This window comes from Nerophis lumbriciformis, linkage group LG06, assembly GCF_033978685.3.
Source record: "Nerophis lumbriciformis linkage group LG06, RoL_Nlum_v2.1, whole genome shotgun sequence".
NCBI lineage: Eukaryota > Metazoa > Chordata > Actinopteri > Syngnathiformes > Syngnathidae > Nerophis > Nerophis lumbriciformis.
Window position 1 is genome coordinate 44559564 of NC_084553.2, and position 23126 is coordinate 44582689.

General features: G+C 37.9%; 2 long non-coding RNA genes across 2 annotated transcripts; one reads left to right on the forward strand and one right to left on the reverse strand.

Annotated features, from left to right (window-relative positions):
• Positions 1-14178: 14178 nt before the first annotated feature.
• Positions 14179-15424, reverse strand: LOC133608348 (uncharacterized). Its single transcript, XR_009815573.2, has 3 exons — positions 15349-15424; positions 15192-15267; positions 14179-14929 (listed from the first exon to the last, which is right to left on the reverse strand). It is a non-coding gene; the product is annotated as an uncharacterized lncRNA (long non-coding RNA).
• A 3282-nt stretch (positions 15425-18706) lies between these two features.
• LOC133608353 (uncharacterized) lies at positions 18707-21045 on the forward strand. The gene is made up of 4 exons (XR_012050495.1): positions 18707-18886; positions 19683-19818; positions 19904-19969; positions 20174-21045. It is a non-coding gene; the product is annotated as an uncharacterized lncRNA (long non-coding RNA).
• Positions 21046-23126: the final 2081 nt, after the last annotated feature.

Here is a 23126-nt window from a genome sequence, read left to right on the forward strand (position 1 = left end):
GAAAATACATATTACATCCCCATAGTAACACGGAAGTAGGACACATTTTTATTTTCGATTTCGATTATGGCTTCTCCATCCATCCATCCATCTATTTTCTACCGCTTATTCCCTTCGGGGTCGCGGGGGGCGCTGGAGCCTATCTCAGCTACAATCGGCCGGAAGGCGGGGTACACTCTGGACAAGTCGCCACCTCATCGCAGGGCCAACACAGATAGACAGACAACATTCACACTCACATTCACACACTAGGGCCAATTTAGTGTTGCCAATCAACCTATCCCCAGGTGCATGTCTTTGGAGGTGGGAGTAAGCCGGAGTACCCGGAGGGAACCTACGCAGTCACGGGGAGAACATGCAAACTCCACACAGAAAGATCCCGGGATTGAACTCACGACTACTCAGGACCTTCGTATTGTGAGGCAGACGCACTAACCCCTCTGCCACCGTGCTGCCCATTATGGCTTCTCATGATTATGAAAAATAATAACTGACAAAAAAGGATTAATGGGTCGCGCAACGTGCATGCAAATTCCGGAGTTTGTGACGGTGAAACAGATAAGGATCGAATGAGTGAAAAAAAGAGCACGTCTACAAGGCACAAGTATACCTGATCAATAATCACTCAAATCTACAAAAAAAAGTAAGTTAAGTTCAAGTTAAAGTACCAATGATTGTCACACACACTAGGTGTGGTGAAATGTGTCCTCTGTATTTGACCCATCCCCTTGATCACCCCCTGGGAGGTGAGGGGAGCAGTGGGCAGCAGCGGTGCCGCGCCCGGGAATCATTTTTGGTGATTTAACCCTCAATTCCAACCCTTGATGCTGAGTGCCAAGCAGGGAGGTAATGGGTCCCATCTTTATAGTCTTTGGTATGACTCGGCCGGGATAAGGCATATTTGATTTCCGCGATGACGTACGCGCGGACAGAGTCACATAATTGGTCAATAAAATTAAATCTGCTGTTAAACGCAAAATATCAGGGAAACCGACATAAATGTCAGTGAAATGTTGTCATTGTGGGGACGGCGTGGCGAAGTTGGTAGAGTGGCCAATCCTCACCTTCTACCATCCTAGTCACTTCCGTTGTGTCCTTGGGCAAGACACTTCACCCCTTGCTCCTGATGGCTGCTGGTTAGCGCCTTGCATGGCAGCTCCCGCCATCAGTGTGTGAATGTGTGTGTGAATGGGTGAATGTGGAAATACTGTCAAAGCGCTTTGAGTACTTTGAAGGTAGAAAAGCGCTATACAAGTATAACCCATAACTCACATTGTGAGGAGAGGGTTCATTTGTTTGGGAAAATAATGTGACGTCACTTGAAACAGCGACTAAACTGCAAAGCTAAATAAATGTGAGGATTTTTGCATTTAATTAACACATATTTCATTACATTTTATTTCCACATTGAGCACACAACTCTTTAATGGTAAAATAAGTGTAAAAGGTAAAAAAAGTGAATTAAAAACAAATTTTAAAAAACTTAATTGTTTTGTTTTATATTTCTATTGTTATTTAAATGTGTTTTTGTTGCTATTATTATTATTTTACTTGTTAGGTTTATTCATTACTTTTTTATATCCAGGTTTTTTAAAACTATATTTAAAGTTGCATTTTGGTGGTATAGTAAATTCTCATGTTTTCAAATTAATCAATAATCGTGTAATTAATCGTGATCACAACATCAATCAAAATAAACGTGATTATTTTATTTATATATATATATATATATATATATATATATATATATATACTGTATATATATATATATATATATATATATATATATATATATATATATATATATATATATATATATATATATATACGCCTTCCGCCCGATTGTAGCTGAGATAGGCTCCAGCGCCCCCCGCGACCCCAAAAGGGAATAAGCGGTAGAAAATGGATGGATATATATATATATATATATATATATATATATATATATATATATATATATATATATATATATATATATATATAATATTTCAGATGTTTAGCTGAGTCATGACCTTTGACATCTGCTCCTTCCTAACTATCATAAATGCGTTTGGTGGCTTTTTATGTAGACCAGGTGTCCCCAAACTTTTTGACTCGTGGGCCGCATTGGGTTAAAAATATTTGGCCGGGCTGTATATATATATATATATATGTATATATCACGGGGAGAACATGCAAACTCCACACAGAAAGATCCTGAGCCCGGGATTGAACTCAGGACTGCTCAGGACCTTTGTATTGTGAGGTAGACGCACTAGCCCCTCTGTTACCGTGCTGCCCACTTGTTTAATAAATCAATTTGTAGCTTTTAAACAAGACTGCTAGTCTGTGATTCTCAAAAAAACAACAGTTGCAAATGATTCATTAGGATGTGCATTGTTATACTTGTTATACTAATACTAACACTAATACTGAAATACTTCCCTCTCAGTTCTTACCGGTGGAGTGGGAGCATGCAGGTGATGGAGAGGCCACTCAGCAACAGTGTACTGATTGTTCATGTACTGTGGAGAAGAAAATGGACTAAGATATATGTTTTGGAAAATGCAGTTTTCTTTTTCAATTGAATGTTTTGTTGTCCAGCCTTACCTGTTTGTTAACATGCTCGTTTCCTGTCATTTTGCTGGACAGCAACTGGTCGTTGAGGTTGATGGTTGCAGGGTGTGCTGAAAAGGTTAGCTGGTCACCCAGGTAGTGTTGTAGCTACTTCTAAATCACTAATCCTCGCCTCCATGGCGACAATTAAAGTAAGTTTCTTACAAGTATCATCCCTGCAGGACGAGGAATAGCTAAACACGTTTCACCACACACCATAACTCACCGGCGTCAAAATGTAAACAAACGTCTACATCCTAACATCAAATGTAATGATACCAAGTACAAGACCGTATCTAGTCAATACTACTAAGATTACGTCGATAAATTTTAGCATCATAAAATCTTCTTTATTTTTTTTAAAATTTAAATTATGTTTATAAACTCAGGAAATATTCCCTGGACACATGAGGACTTTGAATATGACCAATGTATGATCTTGTCACGACTTGGTATCGGCTTGATACTTAAATTTGTGGTATCATCCAAAACTAATATAAAGTATCAAACAACAGAAGAATAAGTGATTATTACATTTTAACAGAAGTGTAGATAAAACATGTTAAAAGAGAAAGTAAGCAGATATTAACAGTAAATGAACAAGTAGATTAATAATCCATTTTCTACCACTTGTCCTTAATAATTTTGACCAAAAAATAGAATGGAAAATGACACAATATGTTACTGCATACATAAGCAGCTAAATTAGGAGCCTTCTGTTTGTTTACTAATAAAAGACAAGTTGTCTTGAATGTTCACTATTTTATTTAAGGACAAACTTGCAATAAGAAACATATGTTTAATGTACCGTAATACCTTTTGTTAAAATAAAGCCAATAATGCAATTTTTTGTGGTTCCTTTTATTTAGAAAAGTATCGAAAGGTATCGAAATATATTTTGGTACCGGTACTAGTACAGGAATGGGTTTCTCTTTTTGCTTTTCTAGTGATGATGAAACAGTTCCCCATTTCTTATATTATCCTTTGAAACCGACCGAGCCTTGCCATTTCCAGCCATACCCACACAAGTGTGCAACTCGCCCGCTGAGGCCGCGCTCCTTCATTTGAGTTCCATCGGAAACGCGCTGTGTTTGGACCAGGCTGTTGATCAGGAAACACTGGATTAAATTCCCAGAGAAGACAACGACCGGGATGAAAGATAGCATCCATAGACACGAAACACTGGCTGCTTCCCCCAGCAGCAAGATGTCAACACATGGCAAATGAAGATAAGACAATGCAGTCAAATCATTAGTACACTTAATAGCTGCAAATTCAGAGCTGCAGAAGACCCTGCAAAGCTCCTCAAAAAATGTGTTTCATTGCATTTATTTATTTGTACTTTAAACAGGCATAAGCTCATGCAGAGTTATAAAACACTTCAAAGTGCACCTGCATTGTGCATCCAAATAAACAATGTTTCTTTGTCCAGTACCTTGTCATGGTAGTTTTCTTAAAAGCAAGGCCGCTGTCTGGAGTTTTGGGACCCAACCAACTTCCCCCAAATACCCACTGACCACCTGCCTTTCAGGGGCACTTTTTATTGTCTCAACCCTATATTTAAATGAATGTTAAAGTCTCGTTCTCATGAAGCCAATATTGTGTATTATCCTATTGATACTGTTAAAATTGACCATCAATATCGGTGATACGACTTAAAGGATCACACACAAAAAAAAGTATAAGTTCTTACATTAAAAATAGTATTTGGGAGCAGCATGATGGACAAGTAGTTAACATTTCGCATGTTAGCCTTACACTCATCTCTGCATTTTCTCTGTGTGTGGGTTTACTTTTTCTTTTTTGGCTTTCAGTGAGGATTCTTTCTTGTCATTCATCCGTGTACCGGTATGTAATATAAAAAAGGCAATTTATCAAACGTAGATGGTTAAAGAATAGCTGCAATCAATGTTGTTATTGATGATTTTATTTTGCTGATGTGATATCATGTACAGTGTATCATATCAAACTTTGCTTTTTTTTTTTTTAAGCCCTACTAAGCCTGTTGGTGTTTTGGGTAACGTTTTCAGTGCCACCTAGAATTGTATCAAGCTACAGTGCCACCTAGTGGACAATAAACAATGTTGCATTTGTCAACCAGTTAGGAGACCCAGGAGTTAGCCACAGGTTGGGGGTTTGCAATTTGTTTTTGCAATTAGTTATGGCATATTGGTAAAAGTCAATTCTGAGTCAATAACTCACTGTTAGGGTCAATTAATTTAAAAGTGATATTTTTGTGATGCAGGAGGTAAATCACTCTTTTTTAAAATCCAAACACACTGCTGATCTAAATAACATAATGGACAAATATTTAAGTCCATCCACTTCATCAAGAGATGTAAAGGCCAAACCAGCTAAGCTTATTAAAAATTACAACTTTGATTTTTTTTTTTAAATAATTACAGAATGCCAAAATATGTCATGTGTCTTCAGGTGATTGTAAATGAATCCATTAAGCCAAAGCCTAGTTAACGCTCTTTTGTTAACTTTCCTGCTGGTCATCTTATTAAGAAGGAATAAGTAATACAATTATTGTTATCATTATGTTGAGTGTTGATTTGGCCTGTTTAATTATTGTTCTTCTTCTTTTACTAAATGCTTTAAGATGTCTTAATTGCATTTGTTTTTCGTTCATTATTTTGGTCTTATGAATGTAGATTGACACTTTTAAAATATAAATAATTCCAGTGGCAGAATTGTATTTTGTCTATTTTAATTGGCACGAGGATAATAAGGAGAGTCTTTTTGAAAATAATCTCATTTAGGAGGCAGAAATCCCAAAAAGCTTGAGAGCACCTGCTGGTCAACACTACTAAATCACTTTATATTTTCTACTAAGTGGAATACTTGTTATTTTTGTACTCGTATCTCTTTGGAGTTTATAGTTAGTTTTAGTCTGTAGGGTAACATTTGGAGGTTGTTGAACTAAACAGAAATTTAGGAATCCAAAGTTTGTCTAAAAGACGCCATTTTGGACAGTGGTGATTATTTCAGTTTGGTCACTTTTAGTTGCTCATTATTGTGGACATAACTACTTTCAATATCGAGTTACTGACCTCTTGAAAGGCCAACGATGAACCCAAGAAATTCAGCGGTACGTATTTGTGGAGTCAAATGCCATTTTAGTTTGATGAATGTATGTTTTCTTTTGCTAACATGAGCAGCTAATGCTAGCGTGCTAGCTAAGCTAGCCTGGCTTGTAAAGTTTATGATTGAACTTAATACCTAAACGTGTACTTTTTACTACTTTTAAAATGTACTGACGAATTGAGGCTTATATCGTTGTTTTTTCAAACAAAATTTTTAAATAATAATAGAATACATTTACATTTACTATTAATGATCGTTGATGACGCACATCCGTTACCATAGAAACTTGACCGTTACAAAGACATATTTGGTGTCACGTGACCTGGACAGTATAAATGCCACTCACCATACATTTTTTTGGCAGAGTTGAGTCGCTACTTGTTGGTTGAAGCATCTAAAGCAAAACGTAGAGTTGAGCAAAGTTAGTTTGATTTGCAGACATTTGGATATTCCTCTATGTGAGTATTATAATTATTTTGGCTGTTTGAAGTTTTAAAAAAAAGTTACTGTAGTCAATGGGATACAGGTGGTTTAATTAAGTTAACTAATAGTGATAGAATAGGTGATATAAAATTGTAAGAGGACATCTTAGGAGTAGATGCTTGGACCTTTTATTCAAATGTGGAGGTTTATATTAATTTTCTGGGTGTGTTACAGCTTTCTCCATCTTTGCACCAGCATGGAGCTGACGCTGAGAGAGGCTACTGGAGAGGAGGTGAAATGGTACGAGCTCCTGATGCCGCTTCTGGAACCCATGGTGGAGATGGACGTCCTGGACAACCATCTAAATCTTTCACCACCACCCCCACTCGTCGACCCAGAAGAGCTGCCAATGTTAACTCTGTTAACAGAAAATGGTATAGGCTACCTGGGCGACCAGCTAACCTATTCAGCAGACCTCAACGACCAGTCGCTGTCCAGCCAAATGACAGGAAATGAGCATTTTAACAAGCAGGTAAGGCCGGCCTACTCAATTAAAAGAGAAAACTTTTTTTTTTTTTTTTAATTATTATATTATAATCCTCTTTCTTCTCCACAGTACTTGAACAATCAGTACACAGTTGCTGAGTTGCCTCTCCATCACCTGCATGCTCCCACTCCACCGGTAAGAACTTTGACACACATTCTGAAATACCTGAAAGGGAAGTATTTCAGTATTTGTGTTAGTATCAGTATAAAAAGTATAACAATGCAATTCATAATAAATCATTTGCAATTGTTTCTTCTTTTTTGAGAACCACAAACCAGCAGTCTTGTTTAAAAGCTACAAATTGATTTGATAGACTTAACTTGGTAATTGTTTAAAGTTGTTGCAAATCTCAGCTCATATGCATTTTCATGAAAGGAATAAATAGAAATGATGATGATGATGATGATGATGATTTTATTGATCTGTTTAGATAACCAGATCATTTTATGAAGTAACTCATACAGTGGGTTTGTACAGATATATGTTATCCTGTTCTCAATAGTATTTCCAGATCAGGGAGGGAAAACATTGTTCTGACAGAAATGTTTTTTGTGTCCTTAGCAGAGCCTTGATGGACCCTCAGTGATGCTGCCAGAGTGTTCCAGGACAACTTATATAGACCTTCCTGCCTCTACGCTGGTCTCCACATCCCAGTAAGTATTAGGAACAATCTCAAAAGCACATATGTGAACCATAAGCTGTTTTTATTTTACTTTTAGTGGCTGTTTACAATTTAAGTGGATGTTTGGAGGATTTTTGTGTCAATCATTGAAGGATTTATCCTTCACCATCTTTTGTTAGTTTTTGTAGAAAAAGGAAACAATACACCCAGCGGGATGGAGAGAAGGCCTACATTAAAAAGCCACCAAACGCATTTATGATCTTTAGGAAGGAGCAGATGTCAAAGGTCAAGGCTGAGCTAAACATCAGAAACAACGCTGAGGCCAATAAAGTTGTGGGTCACAAGGTTAGTGTTCACACTGTATGTAAATATATATGTGTGTGTGTGTGTGTGTGTGTGTGTGTGTGTGTGTGTGTGTGTGTGTGTGTGTGTGTGTGTGTGTGTGTGTGTGTGTGTGTGTGTGTGTGTGTGTGTGTGTGTGTGTGTGCGTGCGTGCATGCGTGCGTGTACAAAATGTAAACTTTTGATTGGTCAATAGAAAATTGTTACTTTCGTCTTACGATTGGATTGTAAAGTTTATTTTTCTCACATTAGCAGTTTGTATTAGTGTGTCCTTGGTTCATTGGTTCATTAATAAAACAGTGCAGTTGGAGGCGGAACTGATTTTACTGGCTTGTCTGTTATAAAGTAGACAAGAGTTAGTGATCTGGCAAATTTACATCTATTGAAGTTAGCACCTGTTGCTCACCCCTAAGAACATGCTCATTAGGGATGTGACTCTTACAAAAAACTGATTCTGATTCTTGGGGTGACGATTCTTTTCAGAATCGATTTTGGATTGACAATGATTCTCGCAATGTAATGTTTGGTATATACATTACAATAAAACAGTTACAGGTTACAAAAGCACCTCTTGGCTTCTGACGTATGAATTTTAAATGCTGCGAGTAAGATAGGAGATAGCCTAAAACGACATTTGAAGAATCAACTCTTAAAATGTAATTATAATTTTTTCCAGCACCCTCAAAGCTCATGTTGTTCTTGTTTTTTATTAATTCAATGGGAAGTTGTGACAGTATGATCACTTTTACAGCATGTTTGTATGTACGTATATACTGTACATCAAGGTGAAAAAGGCTGACAGTGTTGTTGAGTGACAAAAATGTGTGCTTATGTGTCCACAGTGGAAGTCACTCTCAGCGTCGGATCAAGCAAAGTATTACCAGCTAGCCGACGTTGAGAAACATATCCACCAAGAGATGTACCCAAACTGGTCCTGCACAGACAACTATGTAAGTCCACCATGGTCATGTTCAAGAATGAAGATGCTTCTATCAGTTCATGTTAAGTTTTCCTCATATATATGTGTGTTTGTGTGTTACAGGGCAAAAAAAAGAGGAAGCAGATGAAAAAGGTCTCGATAGGAGAAGAATGTCCATGTGGTTGCCACTGTGGGACACAATAAAAGAAAAGGCAGACCTGCCAACAGGAATACACTTGTACACCTCGCTGTTCTCTTGGTACGCATTTTGTTGCATTTGGCCGGTTTTAGTTTGGAGTTCAGTCCCCTTGTCTCTTTAATTTTCATTGTTCGCTCAGGTCAAAGGAAGCTGACGAGCTAAATAGTCAACCAGGGTTTAGGTTGATCTCACACGTAACTTCACACGCTCAACGCTGGTGAAGATAAAAACAGGAGTGTTGGAAATGTGGCTTAAAGGCCATTTCCTGACTGTGGCTCATTCTTAATTGGCCCACAGCATATTGTAGATATACTCCAAAAATGAGGAAAAACAAAGTCAAAGTCATTATGTAACAAGAAAAGAGGGGGTTGGAGTACTCATTACATGTCTTTAAGATTGTCAGATCTGAAATTGTGCTGCTGTTAGACAAAACCTACTAAGAAAAATGTCCTTTCTTCCATAGGTAAATTCATACAAATTCTGGAAAGGAAAACACAAGTGTGGTTCTTAATCATGGATTCCAGATAGTCCTCAGATTTGTTGGATCTTCTTGGGTAAGACATTTTAGACAATACAACCTAATGCATATATTACATTTAGCTTTATTAATGCATAAAGAGCTTAATAAAAGCTGGGATCTCCCCTTGGCTCCATTGAGATATACACACTTAAAACATTTGTTTTATACCGATAGCTATTTGGTGTTGTTGTGTCAACAAATACATTTTAAATACCAGCTAACCTTTTCAGCACACCCTGCAATCATCAACGTCGACGACCAGTCGCTGCCCAGCCAAATGACAGGAAGCGAGCATGTTAACAAGCAGGTAAGGCTGGACAAGAAAAACAATCAATTGGAAAAAAAAATGTATTTTCCAAAAAATTAATCTTATTCCTCCTCTTCTCGATCAGCTGCTGTTGACGGTCCCTGACACAAGGCTGAAGCTTAGAGGTGACACAGCTTTCGGCGCTGCTGCTCCCAAGCTCTGGAATGACTTACCTTTGAGTGTTGGACAGGCCTCCTCTCTTCCTCTTTTTAAATCGCTCTTAAAAACACGCTTTTATTCCATGGCCTTTAACACTCTGTGATCTCCATCCTGCTATGGCGTCCCATAATGCACCTGCTGTGAACCTGTTTCTATGTTTTATTTGTTTTTTTATCGTGCTCTGTTTGTGTTGTGCTGTGTTTGCTCGTTTTTCTTGTGTTATCTTTCAACCTACATATTGTACAGCAGTTTGGCTACCCCTGTGGTAAATTGTAAATGTGCTTTATAAATAAAGTTGATTTGATTTGATTTGATTCTCCACCTTCCATGACCCATCAGTGAACAGTCTCTGAGTAGCCTGCCGATCACCTGCATGCTCCCAAGAACTTTGACACATACAAAAAGTCACTTGAAACTCTGCAGTTTATTGAATAAAATATTTAATTGTAGTGTTAATTAAAAAGTTGTTTCTAGGACGCTGCAGTTCTCACAGATTTTAGTTATATTTTGAAGCAACTTCAAACTGTCAACAACCTATGTGTGGTCAGCCTGGTCACACAAGATTTAAGTAACCCAGTTTTGAAGGGGAACTGTACTTTGTTTTTCTTTTTTTTGCCTATCGTTCACAATCATGAAAGACGTGACAACAAATGTTTTTTTTCGCATTCTAAATATTAAATAAATGTGATCCAAAGTCAGTTTACAATTCCACCTACAAAGCCCTTAGACAAACATCTCCATTGAGGTTTTATATACATGATGTAAGTATATAAGTAATGTAGTAACGGGAACATTCATAATAACATTTAATATTTACGTATTTTGATCATTTTAAGCATATGCGGCGCGATAATTTCAAAAACGCATCACATCGTTTGCTTTTTTTCTTCATCACTGATAATTACTTACTGCAAACTTTATCAGAGCCAACAAACATAATAAAACATCACTTAGTGTGCAAGGTATGCTGTCATTAGGATGCCTACTGCTAGGATGTTCATATATTCCCATTTAGATGAAAAATGTCTCATAATCCTCACGAAAAAATGGGGTGTAGGGCGGGCGCAACACGTGTCTTTTTGTGCCGGCCTCGCCAGTTTCAGGTCCAAAATGGCTGTCAAAGTGTACCAACTTGTGGTAAAACCTACTCAGAGGTCTCATGTCCAGGTGAGATGCATGATTTTTAATCTAGAATAAATTTAGGGGAAGCAAGGAAGCAGCAGACCACTCGATGATGTCAACATAGCCACACAAGCTTGTGATCACGTCGCCGCTATAAATTGTTTGTCTGCTTTAGAGCTTATGATAACAATATCACTAATAGTTGGTTAATTAGACTTAGACTATGTGGATGCTGATGTTGAATCCATTAATTTTACAGCAAATAACAGTTTTTGCTCAAGGTAAATTACTATGAAAAAACTGATGTATTGTAACCTGTTTCCAAAAAACCCTAGAGAATTTACAGTAAAATCCTGGCAGCTGTGGTTGAGAAAAAACGTAATGCATATTATACTATCAAGCCTAATACTGTTTATTTAGCATAATACAGTTTACACTTAATTGTATCTTTAATGCAGAAATTATGTTCGTCAGCCAGCACCTCATGTGATTAAAACTGTTAATTTGTCTCAAAAAATTAAATTACATTTTTTATTATTATTATTTGGGGTTTTTTAAATCGAGTTTTAGACAAAGTCAGTGTATGAATTGCATATTTTTCTTTGCAAGGCAGCCAGTATTACATGTAAGCGCTTTTTTGGGACGATATAGCTCGGTTGGTAGAGCGGCCGTGCCAGCAACTTCAGGGTTGCAGTTTCGATCCCCGCTTCCGCCATCTTCGTCGCTGCCGTTGTGTCCTTGGGCAAGACACTTTACCCGCCTGCTCCCAGTGCCACCCACACTGGTTTATAAATGTGACTTAGATATTGGGTTTCACAACGTAAAGTGATTTGAGTCACTTGAGAAAAGAGCTATATAAATATAATTCACTTCACTTTTTGTTTTTTAGTCCGGCTTCTTTGTTGTTGGGACGGCGTGGCGCAGTGGTAGAGTGGCCGTGCGCAACCCGAGGGTCCCTGGTTCAATCCCCACCTAGTACCAACCTCGTCATGTCCGTTGTGTCCTGAGCAAGACACTTCACCCTTGCTCCTGATGGGTGCTGGTTAGCGCCTTGCATGGCAGCTCCCTCCATCAGTGTGTGAATGTGTGTGTGAATGGGTAAATGTGGAAGTAGTGTCAAAGCGCTTTGAGTACCTTGAAGGTAGAAAAGCGCTATACAAGTACAACCCATTTATCATTTGTCATCCAATCTACTGTACTACCGCTATGTAAAAAAGAGAATTGGTGGTTAAAGAACGGCTGTGTGTTGGTATTGATGCTTTTATTTTGCACCTACTGTGTGGAAAGATATAATGTTTATCATTTTAAAGCCTTTTTTCAAATCAAAGACTTTCTTTTTATAAACGCCTGTTGCTGTTGGTTAAAGCAGTGGTCCCCAACCACCGGGCCGCACAAGAAGTTATTATTTTTATTTATTTTTATTTTTTTTATTAAATCAATATAAAAAACACAAGATACACTTACAATTAGTGCACCAACCCAAAAAACCTCCCTCCCCCATTTACACTCATTCACACTCATTCACACAAAAGGGTTGTTTCTTTCTGTTATTATTTTTTCTGGTTCCTACATTATATATCAATATAGATCAATACAGTCTGCAGGGATACAGTCCGTAAGCACGCCTGATTGTATTTTTTAATGACAAAAAAAAAAAAAAAAAAATTTCAAGCGTTGACCGCAGTTACAAAAAGGTTGGGGACCACTTCTTTAAAGGTTATCAGTCCCACCTATGTTTGTACCTGAGAAAGTGCAAGCTAGATCACCACCTGGTGGACAAAGAACAACATGACATCTGTCAAACATTTGTCTACATCAGGTGTTCTCGAAATGAGGTCAGGGAGACCAGGAGTGAGCCACAGGTTGTCTTTGAATGTTCTCATTCATCCAGGTCAAACGTCTTCTAAGACAAACCAAACAGTCCAGTTGCGATCGTTTGAATGCCCAGAGAGAGCCACAGGTTGGGGGACTGCAATTTTTATTTTTTTTATTTGCAAAAAATAAAGTTATGGCAAAGTGTATAACTTTCTGTAGGAACCACTAGTCTAATAAAACAAACATTATGAATCAATAACTCACTTACATTAGAGTCAATTAATTTAAAAGTGACATTTCTGTGATGCAGTAGAAAATCATTCTCTTTAATCCAGACACAATAAGCACACTGCTGATCTAAATAACATCATGGACAAATATTTAAGTTCATCCACTTCATCAAGAGATGCAAAGCCCAAACGTATTAAAATTGACAAGTTTGATTTAAAGAAGAATAATGAGGGAAGGACAAAATGTGTCATGTGTCTTCAGGTGCTTGTAAATGAACCCTTTGAGCCAAAGCCGAGTTAACACTTTTGTGTTCATTTTCCTGTCGGTCATTTTATTAAGAGGGAATAATACAAATATTGTTATCATTATGTTGGGAGTTGATTTGGCCTGTTTCAGTCGTGTTCTTCATTTTCTGTAAGCTTTAAGATTTGTTACTTGCATTTCTTCTAAACAGGTAGTATTTAGGTTGAAATGTGTAAAATATAAATAATTCCAATTGCATTCAGTACATATTGCTAAATTGTATTTTGTTTAATTTAATTGGCATGAGGATAATAAGGAGAGTCTTTTTGAAAATACTCTCATTTAGGAGGCAGAAATCCCAAAAAGCTTGAGAGCACCTGCTGGTCAACACTACTAAATCACTTGATATTTTCTACTAAGTGGAATACTTGTTATTTTTGTACTCTTATCTCTTTGGAGTTTACAGTTAGTTTTAGTCTGTAGGATAACATTTGGAGGCTGTTGAACTAAACAGATATTTAGGAATCCAAAGTTTGTCTAAAAGACGCCATTTTGGACAGTGGTGATTATTTCAGTTTGGTCACTTTTAGTTGCTCATTATTGTGGATATAACTACTTCCAATATCGAGTTACTGACCTCTTAAGGCCAACGATGAACCCAAGAAATTCAGCGGTACGTATTTGTGAAGTCAAATGCCATTTTAGTTTGATGAATGTATGTTTTCTTTTGCTAACATGAGCAGCTAATGCTAGCGTGCTAGCTAAGCTCGCCTGGCTTGTAAAGTTTATGATTGAACTTAATACCTAAACGTGTACTTTTTACTACTTTTAAAATGTACTGACGAATTGAGGCTTATATCGTTGTTTTTTCAAACAAAAATTTTAAATAATAGAAGTACATTTACAATTACTATCAATGATCGTTGATGACGCACATCCGTTACCATAGAAACTTGACCGTTACAAAGACATGTTTGGTGTCACGTGACCTGGACAGTATAAATCCCACTCACCATACATTTTTTTTGGCAGAGTTGAGTTGCTACTTGTTGGTTGGAGCATCTAAAGCAAAACGTAGAGTTGAGCAAAGTTAGTTTGATTTGCAGACATTTGGATATTCCTCTATGTGAGTATAATTATTTTGGCTGTTTGAAGTTTAAAAAATAAGTTACTGTAGTCAATGGGATACAGGTGATTTAATTAAGTTAACTAATAGTGATAGAATAGGTGATATAAAATTGTAAGAGGACATCTTAGGAGTAGATGCTTGGACCTTTTATTCAAATGTGGAGGTTTAAACTTCTTTTTCTGGTTGTTTTACAGCATTCTCCATCTTTGCACCAGCATGGAGCTGACGCTAAGAGAGGCTACTGGAGAGGAGGTGAAATGGTACGAGCTCCTGATGCCGCTTCTGGAACCCATGGTGGAGATGGACGTCCTGGACAACCATCTAAATCTTTCACCACCACCCCCACTCGTCGACCCAGAAGAGCTGCCAATGTTAACCCTGTTAACAGAAGATGGTATAGGCTACCTGGGCGACCAGCTAACCTATTCAGCAGACCTCAACGACCAGTCGCTGTCCAGCCAAATGACAGGAAACGAGCATGCTAACAAGCAGGTAAGGCTGGACAAATCAATTAAAAAAGAAAACACAATTTTTTTTAAATTATATCATATTCCTCTTTCTTCTCCACAGTACTTGAACAATCAGTACACAGTTGCTGAGTTGCCTCTCCATCACCTGCATGCTCCCACTCCACCGGTAAGAACTTTGACACACATTCTGAGATACCTGAAAGGGAAGTATTTCAGTATTTGTGTTAGTATCAGTATAAAAAGTATAACAATGCAATTCCTAATAAATCATTTGCAATTGTTTCTTCTTTTTTGAGAACCACAAACCAGCAGTCTTGTTTAAAAGCTACAAATTGATTTGATAGACTTAACTTGGTAATTGTTTAAAGTTGTTGCAAATCTCAGCTCATTTTATTGATCTGTTTAGATAACCAGATCATTTTATGAAGTAACTCATACAGTGGGTGTACAGCCCTTACCTTTGGGCTGGTACCGAGGGCGACTGTGTTGACCAGTTTGACGCGTGTAAATGATAGAATGTCCAGTACTGTAGAACTGTGTTTGGATATGACAATCCGTTTATTACAAGCTATCTAAATTAAACCAAATGTAAGTTATATAACCAAGTATGCTAACCTTGAATGGCACATTATACCAGCATTGCCACCACATGACACGACACCACACGGTCGAAAACTGTTTGTCCTCCAATCGCCCTGCCCATGCTCACACCTGAACCCAATTTAAGGAGGCTGCCATGGTAACCCCACCATAGCAACAGTCCCCTCCCTGTCGACACTTCTTGGTTCTTAACAGGAAGTGGGCGGAGCAATCTGCCAAAAAAGGAAATACAACATGCTGAACCCAACAATCAATTACAGAAAATAAAATAAAAGCATTATAAACAAATAGGGAAATTTGGCTCCAACAGTGGGTTTGTACAGATATATGTTATCCTGTTCTCAATAGTATTTCCAGATCAGGGAGGGAAAACATTGTTCTGACAGAAATGTTTTTTGTGTCCTTAGCAGAGCCTTGAAGGACCCTCAGTGATGCTGCCAGAGTGTTCCAGGACAACTTATATAGACCTTCCTGCCTTCCTGGTCTCCACATCCCAGTAAGTATTAGGAACAATCTCAAAAGTACATATGTGAACTATAAGCTGTTTTTATTTTACTTTTAGTTGCTGTTTACTATTTAAGTGGATGTTTGGAGGATTTTTGTCTCAATCATTGAAGGATTTATCCTTCACCATTTTTTGTTTTTTTTGTAGAAAAAGGAAACAATACACCCAGCGGGATGGAGAGAAGGCCTACATTAAAAAGCCACCAAACGCATTTATGATCTTTAGGAAGGAGCAGATGTCAAAGGTCAAGGCTGAGCTAAACATCAGAAACAACGCTGAGGCCAATAAAGTCGTGGGTCACAAGGTTAGTGTTCACACTGTATGTAAATATATATATGTGTGTGTGTGTGTGTGTGTGTGTGTGTGTGTGTGTGTGTGTGTGTGTGTGTGTGTGTGTGTGTGTGTGTGTGTGTGTGTGTGTGTGTGTGTGTGTGTGTGTGTGTGCGTGCGTGCGTGTACAAAATGTAAACCTTTGATTGGTCAATAGAAAATTGTTACTTTCGTCTTACGATTGGATTGTAAAGTTTATTTTTCTCACATTAGCAGTTTGTATTAGTGTGTCCTTGGTTCATTGGTTCATTAATAAAACAGTGCAGTTGGAGGCGGGACTGATTGTACTGGCTTGTCTGTCATAAAGTAGACAAGAGTTAGTGATCTGGCAAAGTTACATCTATTGAAATTAGCACCTGTTGCTCACCCCTAAGAACATGCTCATTAGGGATGTGACTCTTACAACAACCTGATTCTGATTCTTGGGGTGACTATTCTTTTCAGAATCGATTTTGGATTGACATTGATTCTCGCAATGTAATGTTTGGTATATACATTACAATAAAACAGTTACAGGTTACAAAAGCACCTCTTAGCTGCTGACGTATGAATTTTAAATGCTGCGAGTAAGATAGGAGATGGGCTAAAAAACAACATTTTAAGAATCAACTCTTAAAATGTAATTATAATTTTTTCCAGCACCCCCAAAGCTCATGTTGTTCTTGTTTTTGATTAATTCAATGGGAAGTTGTGACAGTATGATCACTTTTACAGCATGTTTGTATGTACGTATATACTGTACATCAAGGTGAAAAAGGCTGACAGTGTTGTTGAGTGACAAAAATGTGTGCTTATGTGTCCACAGTGGAAGTCACTCTCAGCGTCGGATCAAGCAAAGTATTACCAGCTAGCCGACGTTGAGAAACATATCCACCAAGAGATGTACCCAAACTGGTCCTGCACAGACAACTATGTAAGTCCACCATGGTCATGTTCAAGAATGAAGATGCTTCTATCAGTTGATGTTAAGTTTTCCTCATATATATGTGTGTCTGTGTGTTACAGGGCAAAAAGAAGAGGAAGCAGATGAAAAAGGTCTCAATAGGAGAAAAATGTCCATATGGTTACCACTGTGGGACACAATAAAAGAAAAGGCAGACCTTCCAACAGGAATACGCTTGTACGCCTCGCTGCTCTCTAGGTACGCATTTTGTTGCCTTTGGCCGGTTTTAGTTTGGAGTTCAGTCCCCTTGTCTCTTTAATTTTCGTTGTTCGCTCAGGTCAAAAGAAGCTGACGAGCTAAATAGTCAACCAGGGTTTAGGTTGATTTCACACGCTCAACGCTGATGAAGATAAAAACAGGGGTGTTCAAAATGTGGCTTAAAGGCCATTTGCTGACTGTGGCTCATTCTTAATTGGCCCACAGCATACTGTAGATAGACTCCAAAAATGAGGAAAAACAAAGTCAAAGTCATTATATAACAAGAAAATAGGGGGTTGGAGTACTCATAACATGTCTTTAAGATTGTCAGATCTGAAATTGTGCTGCGGTTAGACAAAACCTACTAAGCAAAATGTCCTTTCTTCCATAGGTAAATTCATACAAATTCTGGAAAGGAAAACACAAGTGTGGTTCTTAATCATGGATTCCAGATAGTCCTCAGATTTGTTGGATCTTCTTGGGTAAGACATTTTAGACAATACAACCTAATGCATATATTACATTTAGCTTTATTAATGCATAAAGAGCTTAATAAAAGCTGGTATCTCCCCTTGGCTCCATTGAGATATACACACTTAAAACATTTGTTTTATACCGATAGCTATTTGGTGTTGTTGTGTCAACAAATACATTTTAAATACCAGCTAACCTTTTCAGCACACCCTGCAATCATCAACCTCGACGACCAGTCGCTGCCCAGCCAAATGACAGGAAGCGAGCATGTTAACAAGCAGTTAACATGCTGGACAAGAAAAAAAATGCATTTTCCAAAAAATTAATCTTATTTCTCTTCTTCTCCACCTTCCATGATTCATCAGTGAACAGTCTCTGAGTGGCCTGCCCATCACCTGCATGCTCCAACACACCGGTAAGAACTTTGACACACATACAAAAAGTCACTTGAAACTCTGCAGTTTTTTGAATAAAATATTTTTATTGTAGTGTTAATTAAAAAGTTGTTTCTAGGACGCTGCAGTTCTCAGCACAGATTTTAGTTATATTTCGATGCAACTTCAAACTGTCAACAACCTATGTGTGTGCACGTACAGCTGTCGTGTGCGATTTTGTGCACTTCCAGATAGGAGGAGACTGGGGGGACAATCAGCCTGGTCACACAAGATTTAAGTAACCCAGTTTTAAAGGGGAACTGTACTTTTTTTCTTTTTTTTTTGCCTATCGTTCACAATCATTATGAAAGACATGACGACGGATGCGATCAAAAGTCAGTTTACAATTCCGCCCACATAGCCCTTAGAAAAACATCCAAACATCTCCATTGAGACATGGTCATGTTCAACACTGAAGATGCTTCTATCAGTTCATGTGAAGTTTTCTTCATATATATGTGTGTCTGTGTGTTACAGAGCAAAAAGAAGAGGAAGCAGATGACAAAGGTCTCGACAGGAGAAGAATGTCCATGTGGTTGCCACTGTGGGACACAATAAAAGAAAAAGCAGACCTGCCAACAGGAATACGCTTGTAAGCCTCGTTGAATTTGGCCGGTTTTAGTTTGGAGTTCAGTCTCCTTGTCCTCCTCGTCGAAGGAAGATGACGAGGTAAATAGTCAACCAGGTTTTAAGTTGATCTCACACGTAACTTCACACGCTCAACGCTGATGAAGATAAAAGCAGGGGTGTTCAAAATGCGGCCTTGAGGCCATCTGCTGACTGTGGCTTAATTTTTATTGGCCCACAGCATATTGTAGATATACAATTTTACTTAAAAAATTAGAAAAAAAAACGTCAAAGTCATTATCTAACAAGAAAAGAAGGGGTGGGAGTACTCATGAAATGTCTTCAAGATTGGCAGATCTGAAAATGTGCTGCTGTTTGACAAAAGCTACTATCAAAATGTCCTTTCTTCCATAGATAAATTCATACATCTTTTTTCCAGTTTATGGAAAGAAAAACTTCATGCATTAATGAAGCTAAATATATTGCATGTATTAAAAGCTTAATAACAACTGGGATCTCCCCTACGCCCCATTCAGATATCAACACTTTAAATGTTTTTTGTAGCTATTTGTTGTTGTTGTGTCCAAAAAATACATTTTCAACAACCCTACTTATATCATCAACAATTAAAGAAAGACTTTTTAAGAAATTTCGAGTTACATAACTTTAGGTAGACACATAAATGATTCATCCCAATGTACAGTTCTGCCCTTTGTGTTAACATTCTAGCATTGTATGTATATCATTTTAATATTTGCTCTCCCTTCAATTTTTTTATATTTTATTTTTATATTGACTTAACAGTTATCAAAACATTTCAAATGCCAGGTCATTTTGTTGTATGGAATTGCAAGAAGACATCTCATGAGAAGATGGTTAAACCTTTTTGCAACACCAGCATGGAGCTGACGGCAGAGAGGCTACTGGAGAGGAGGTGAAGTGGTACGAGCTCCTGATGCCGCTCCTCCAACCAGAGATGCAGATGGACGTCCTGGACAACTATCAAAATCATTCACCACCATCTCTACAAGCAGGTAAGGGTGGGAAAAAAAAACATTCAATTGAAAAAGAAAACTAAATTTTCTGAAAATATGTCCTAATCCTCTTTCTTCTCCACAGTACATGAACCATCAGTGAACAGTCTCTGAGTGGCCTGTCCATCACCTGCATGCTCCCACTCCACCGGTAAGAACTTTGATACACACATACAAAAAGTCACTTGAAACTCTGCAGTAATTGAATAAAAATATTTAAAAGTAGTGTTAATGAAGACGCATACAGTTTATCAGATTTTAGTATGCAGTGTTTCCCAGAGATTGGCAATCTATTTGTGGTGTTGTGGGCGTGGCCAGGGGTGTGGTAAAACAATAAAAGCATTTCTACTTTCAGGCACAGTCACCAAGCTCTGTGGAAACCAATATTTACCGCTCACTTATTGGCCGGAAAAGCAGAGGCGCATATCCTGCGCTCAACTCCTTCCTCGTGTATCGTCGTAGTGGCCAACCCTTGGATGTCCGTCTCCCCGCCAGTCGCAGCGTTGCTCCACTCGCCGACGCCATCTGAATCTTCTTTGCTGGCTGCGGGGACTCATGGCTTGGACTGGTGGCCGTCCCTCTGGTTCTTTGTGTTTGGGCCGCTGTTTTAGTGACCCTCTGCCAGGTCCACCTCCCTTTGTTTTTTGGGGTGGTGTGCTCCTTTCATGATCCCACAAGACAGTTTGGAAATTATGTTTACTGTATTTTGTATTATTTTCTACCCAGCGCAAAGCAAGGACAGTTTTGCATCATTGGCATTTGTGCATTTTACTTTTTTAACTGTATCTTTTTTGCAACTCCATTCGGCATTCCTTGTTTTTTGTCATTAAATACGTTTTTATCTTCACTTTGCCATCAGTCTCTGTTTTTTTGTTGTCACTTTGCAAGCAGTACTACCAGAGTGTAACAACATTGTTGATTGACATCTTTGTGAGTCACTGATGGTCGAGTGGTCGACTCGCCTGGTTTTAGTGGCAGACAGCGTGCGTTAATTCTCCAATTTGTATCTATATGTCTATGTAAGCCTTCCATATGAAGTCAGCTGGGATAGGCTCCAGCTCCCCGTTTTTTCAAAGGATAATGTAAGACGTTCCGTCATGACTAATGGGAAAAAACTAAAATATATTCTCGTTTGGTTCTTGGTCAGGCTTCTCTCTTGTCATCCATTCTTCTGTACTATGTAAAAAAGAGAACTGATCAAACATGGATGGTTAAAGAATGGCTGTGTGTTGGTATTGATGCTTTTATTTTGCTCCTACTGTGTGGAAAGCTATAATGCATATCATTTCAAAGCTTCTTCTAAAATAAAATCATTTTTTTTAATAAACACCTGTTGCTGTTGTGTAAAAGGTTTACAGTCCGATTTATCATTGTACCTGAGAAAGTGCAAGCTCCAGTTTCACCTGCTGGACAATGAACAACTTTACATTTGTCAAACAGTTGTCCAAAGCAGGGGTTCTCTAACTGGGGTCAGGGAGACCAGAAGTCAGCCAGAGGTTGGGGGTCTGCAATTGTATTATATATTTTAGCAAAAAATACGTTATGGCATATTGTTAAAAAGTGTAAAACTTTCTGTAGGAACCACGAGTCCAAAAACACAAACATTATCAGTCAATAACTCACTTACATTAGGGTCAATTAATTTAAAAGTGACATTTCTGTAATGTAATCCAGAAACAATAAACGTGCTGCTGATCTAAATACCATAATGGACAAATACTTAAATCTATCCACTTCATCAAGAGATGCAAAGGCCAAACTAGCTGAGTTTATTAAAAATGACAAGTTTGATTTTATAAAGAATGATGACAGAAGGTTAAAATGTGTCATGTGTCTTTAGGTGCTAGTATATAATCCATTGAGCAAAAGTTAACACTTTAATGTTTTTTTCCTGATGGTCATTTTATTAAGAGGGAATAATACAAATGTTATCATTATGTTGAGTGTTGATTTGGCCTGTTTCAGTGGTGTTCTTCTTCATTTTCTGTAAGCTTTAAGATTTTGTTACTTGCTAAATTGTATTTTGTTTATTTTAATTGGCATGAGGATAATAAGGAGAGTCTTTTTGAAAATAATCTCATTTAGGAGGCAGAAATCCCAAAAAGCTTGAGAGCACCTGCTGGTCAACACTACTAAATCACTTTATATTTTCTACTAAGTGGAATACTTGTTATTTTTGTAGTCTTATCTCTTTGGAGTTTATAGTTAGTTTTGGTCTGCAGGGTAACATTTTAGGCGGCTGTTGAAACAAACAGAAATTTAGGAATCCAAAGTTTGTCTACAAGATGCCATTTTGGACAGTGGTGATTATTTCAGTTTGGTCACTTTTAGTTGCTCATTATTGTGGATATAACTACTTTCAACATCGAGTTACTGACCTCTTGAAAGGCCAACGACGAACCCAAGAAATTCAGCGGTACGTATTTGTGGAGTCAAATGCCATTTTAGTTTCATGAATGTATGTTTTCTTTTGCTAACATGAGCAGCTAATGCTAGCGTGCTAGCTAAGCTAGCCTGGCTTGTAAAGTTTATGATTGAACTTAATACCTAAACGTGTACTTTTTACTACTTTTAAAATGTACTGAAAAATTGAGGCTTATATCGTTGTTATTTCAAACAAAAAATTTAAATAATAATAGAACTACATTTACAATTACTATTAATGATCGTTGATGACGCACATCCGTTACCATAGAAACTTGACCGTTACAAAGACATGTTTGGTGTCACGTGACCTGGACAGTATAAATCCCACTCACCATACATTTTTTTGGCAGAGTTGAGTCGCTACTTGTTGGTTGGAGCATCTAAAGCAAAATTGAGAGTTGAGCAAAGTTAGTTTGATTTGCAGACATTTGGATATTCCTCTATGTGAGTATTATAATTATTTTGGCTGTTTGAAGTTTAAAAAAAAGGTACTGTAGTCAATGGGATACAGGTGGCTTAATTAAGTTAACTAATAGTGATAGAATAGGTGATATAAAATTGTAAGAGGACATCTTAGGAGTAGATGCTTGGACCTTTTATTCAAATGTGGAGGTTTATACTTCTTTTTCTGGGTGTTTTACAGCATTCTCCGTCTTTGCACCAGCATGGAGCTGACGCTAAGAGAGGCTACTGGAGAGGAGGTGAAATGGTACGAGCTCCTGATGCCGCTTCTGGAACCCATGGTGGAGATGGACGTCCTGGACAACCATCTAAATCTTTCACCACCACCCCCACTCGTCGACCCAGAAGAGCTGCCAATGTTAACTCTGTTAACAGAAGATGGTATAGGCTACCTGGGCGACCAGCTAACCTATTCAGCA